Raw genomic sequence first — 4,458 nt, 5'->3', positions numbered from 1 at the left:
TTCCTCCTTGTAAGGTGCCATGAGAGACTCGTTCATAGCAGCTGTCACTTTCGAAGGTACATGCTAGAGAACATCATCTATTCCTTCCACTCCTTCGGAAGTGTAGAGATTTTTATAGAATTCTTGGGCAAGTTGCTGCATCTCCGTGAGATCCTCTGTTAGTTGCCCATCTTGTTTCTGTAGAGCTTTAATCGGATTTTTTGGCCGTCGCATCGACGCCTGAAGGTGGAAAAAGTGTGTATTCCTGTCACCTGCAGATAGCCACTCCACCCTGGACCTTTGGCGCCACATCACCTCCTCACGCAGATAGAGCTCAATTAGACGATCATTAATTTTGATCCCTACATGGCTCGGGCCTACTCTGAGCGGGTTACTTCTGAGCCGTTGTAGGTCCTTCTTTAGCCTTCTTATTTCAGCCTTGACATTGCCAAAAGTTGACTTACTCCACTCGCCTAAGTTGTTAGACAAGGATTCTAGGTTCGCACGAACCTCGGCCACCGTTAGATTAGGGCCGTTTGCCACCCATGCATGCTGGACCGTGGGGACTAACTCAGGGTGCGTGTCCCACATGCATTCATAACGTAACTGCCTTTCCTGTACCGGCCTTCTAGTTGGTGGATCGAGCTTTAGCAAAAGAGGGGAATGAACAGAGGTTGCAACAGTCAGGTGTTCTACCACAGCAAGGGGAAATTGTGCGCACCACTCGGCTGAACCGAGCGCTCTGTCAAGCCTCACCCTAGTATACGAGCCTCCTGCAGCTTTGGTTTCAAACGTCCACTTCTGACCCTGAAAACCAAGGTCCAAAAATTAAGCCCAAAACTAGACAAAAAAAAGAAACCTCTCAAGCCCAACCCATAGCGCATATTTGACCGAGACGAGAGAAAAGAAACAACAAAAGAAAAGGAAATTGGCCCATCGCGCACCTAAGCAATTGATTTCAATATAAGAGAGACATAGCTGCATAGATCTTGAAGCAACAACGATCTAACGGCCAGTGAGTAACTCCTGTATGAACCTAAACAGAGAAAAAACAAAATGAAAAATAAATTAAAAATAAAAATAATGGTAGAGAAAAAAAAAGGCCTATGAACTAATACTGCTACTAACTAAGAACAAAAAAGCACACACAAGTCACTTCACTCTATCTGTTAGTTCCTTTCCTGTAGGAAAAAAATCAAAAATCAAAAAGAAACGGACCTAACCTTTTAGAACAACCGGCGAAATAAAGCTCAACACACAAAGAAAAAGACCCCCCGGCCAGCCCCGACGAAAAAAAGAATGGGCTGATTTACACGAAACAACAGGGCTGCACAGATCTTAAAGTAACACAAAGATCGCAGGGTCAACAAATCGACTGAGACTTGACTAAAAATCAGTCGACTGATTTTTAGTAAAGCCGTTTATCAAGAAATTTCCTTTTGATCATATGGCTGCCACTAAACAGTTAAGTTATTTCTTGTTTTCTCACCTGACAGCTTTGACTCTACCATGCATCAAGAGGATCGTTAACTGGGAAGTTGGTGCTCTTGGAGACGCTGACAAATGCTGTTTGGTGCAAGATGCAATTCGCAATTCGCTCGAGCTGGTTTGCCGGGCCAAGGACCTCGCCACGCAAAACGACTCTTGTCCTCTTGAAGATCCTGCACCGCCTGCACTCCGCTACTCCATCTCGGTGGGCATCTTGGGTCTGGACTCTGGAGTTGGCTTAACGGGCGCCTCCTCCTGGAAGGCTGGAACCTCTGGCCGGCGAGCGAGCATTGGGCTTGCGCCTCTACCGTTCGCTCACCCGTGTCGCGGTGGGGGACGGCCAGACAGTGCCTTCTTGGAAGACCACTGGCTCCCCTACGGTACGGGCCCATCCGCTGCGCCTTCCCCGCGCTGGCTACCATGCCACGAGCCCGCCCCGGAGGCGTCGGTCTGGGCTCGGCCTCCAGGCCCTCGACGCGGTCCTCATCCCGCGACTTTCTGCCACGGCTGCCCGGCCGGGAACGCCTACTCTTAGATCCCTCTCATCGGACAGGGAGGTGATGCGGCTTCCGTCGACCTCCGGACCCTGTTGCTGTGCCAGAAAAGGGAAGGGGAGGTTTGACTCCAGCGGCGGCCTACAAGCTCTGGACTGGAGCTCCCCTGATCCGTCGAGAGTCAGGTTCTTCTCCTGCGCAGAGCAGTTTTCCTCTACCAGCAACAATGGCTCGGCTATACTCGCAACCATATATATATGTGCGCTGCGCCTTGTGATTCTTTAATTTTCAAAGGGGAGAGTTCTTGTTCTTTCAGGCTTTAATTTGGAGCAAGTTGCCAATGCAGTCAATGGTCCTTTGGATGCTAATTAAGCTAGTGGGGGATTTCAACATGTATCGGCATGAGTATGAAAAATCAAGAGGGCGAATCAATCAACTGGACAGTAGTCATGGAGGATTTCAATGAGTGGATCAAACAATATGCTAATTTAGATGATATTGAGATCACCAACAGGAGCTTCACCACCCTGTATCAAGCTGCTGGATCGTGTCCTGGTAGTGGTCAATGCAGTGCTGCCTGGAAACTGGACCATCGATCCCTGATGTAACATCTGATTCTGATCACACTCCTGTTGTCGTGGACTTGAACAAGGACACTCCGAGGAGCAGGATCTTCCGGTTCGAGAATCACTGGCTGGGAACTCTAGCTTGCAGGAACTACTGAAGAAGGAACAAACACGTGGTTAATTATCTGGATATGCGGTGGAAGAATGCAGGCGGTTAACTGCTCTGGAACGTTCTTTGCGAGAATAAAAAATCTCAGCAACCCATTCTTTGGCAAATTGCTGCTTGGAGAAGAAGAGCTAAGCTGTCATCCTGGGTGTGTCTCTCTCTGGGGATGACAACTTTCACGCAACACACAAACTGTCATGCTCGGAAAAATTAAAATCAAGGTCTTGGTAGCTGATGCGGTCGAGCATTACGACAAGGGCAAAAACAAGCTGCAGTTGATCAGCCTGATGGTGCCACGACCTACTTTACCAGCAGCCTGTTTGGGCAGCGCAGCACAGTTTATCCCTCCCAACGTTAAATCCTAGTCCCCAATTATACAATCCGGTTCGTCTGAGCGTCTTTCTCTTTGGGGGGAGATTGTCTCTGCAATCAACAGATCGCCGAATAACCGATGGGTTCACAAATGAATTCTACAACAAGTTGAAGCATCTCTTAAAATTCAGACTACAAACAAACTCGAGACTTCAGGGTTCCCCAAGATTCAGGCATTCGGGGCACAGAACAGATAAGCATTTCAAAGGACAGGAATAAACAAGCATAACTCTTTCCTGACCATTCACAGAGCCATGGATGTGTGGCCATTGCTACTACCTAGCTTGGGGGTGGTGATGGCGGTAAAAACAAGCAGCAAGTGGGAGACAAGTACTGTCAGGACAGCAGCTGTCGATGAGATTCAGTTATCACAGGGACCAGATGAACCGTAGTTATGAAGATCTAGAGGCTCGTGATGCTTGCCCATGTACTGCATTGTTACACTTGTTGTCCTTTTTACTGTCTCTCTTCTTTCTTTGCCCCGGCTACCCCATACCCAATTCTAGAAATCTCTATTATATTCTAAACATACAGTTTATAGTGGAGAATGGATATTTGGTAGCATATACTCCCTCCATAAACTAATATAAGAGCGTTTAGATCACTAAAGTAGTAATCTAAACACTCTTATATTAGTTTACAGAGGGAGTACTAAACAGGACAGTATGGACACTGATTGATACAGTTCAAACAGCTGTGATGGCTTTGAGTGAACTACTGAAGACAGTGGGACCAAATGGAGCTTCCAGTTCAGCACTTCCATCCCAGAGATTAGAAAATCAACATGCAGCAAAAGTTGAGACTGAAACAGAGATTCAGCACACTACTGAACAATAGCTTCAGATTCAAAAAAAAAAAAAACAGCCATAACATCTGCTTTCAATTTGAAAGCTCAACATGAAGGAAATACATTTTGGGAAGAGAATGGCAGAACTTATGAGAGAGAGATGAAAACCCAATTCCTAAAATCCATTACTAAGGGACCTAGAATGCAATTCCTAAGTTTGATGAGCAAAAACCAGTAGCATATACTCCTCTCTCCCCATATAGAGCTCAAACCATAGCTCAATTTCTTCCTCATAACCCTGATCAACGGTAGAAGACCGTCACAGGTACGTGGTCATGCCGAGGCCGACAAAGCAAAAACCCTACCCTAGGAGAGGAGGGAAGGGGAGAAGAGGTGAGGGCTTTACCTGGGGGAGAATGACAGCCTGCAGGACGAGGACTGGCGTCGAGGAGGCGGCGGAGCGACGGAGCGTCGGGCGGCAGAGTGTTGGGGGTGCGTCGGGGCGGCGGAGTGTCGGAGGTGCGTCGGGGCGGCGGAGCGTCGGGGGTGCGGCGGGGCGTCGGGGCGGCGGTCGCCTCCGTCTCCGCCCGTCTCCTGTTTTTTTTT

The 4,458-nt window shown here is 48.1% G+C and overlaps 1 long non-coding RNA gene across 2 annotated transcripts; it reads right to left on the bottom strand.

Moving 5' to 3' along the window:
* Nucleotides 1-351: 351 nt before the first annotated feature.
* LOC119273540 lies at nt 352-4,352 on the bottom strand. Of its 2 annotated transcripts, XR_005134895.1 has the most exons (3): nt 4,259-4,352; nt 924-1,015; nt 352-786 (listed from the first exon to the last, which is right to left on the bottom strand). It is a non-coding gene; the product is annotated as an uncharacterized LOC119273540 (long non-coding RNA). The 2 variants fall into 2 exon arrangements; XR_005134894.1 differs by lacking the exons at nt 352-786; nt 924-1,015 and adding an exon at nt 2,356-2,681 and having other exon boundaries at nt 4,259-4,345.
* Between the last annotated feature and the right edge of the window lie 106 nt (nt 4,353-4,458).

This window comes from Triticum dicoccoides, chromosome 3A, assembly GCF_002162155.2.
Source record: "Triticum dicoccoides isolate Atlit2015 ecotype Zavitan chromosome 3A, WEW_v2.0, whole genome shotgun sequence".
NCBI classification, from domain to species: Eukaryota; Viridiplantae; Streptophyta; class Magnoliopsida; order Poales; family Poaceae; genus Triticum; species Triticum dicoccoides.
The sequence above is the reverse complement of the archived record's forward strand: the minus strand, read 5'-3'. Positions and strand labels throughout refer to the sequence as shown.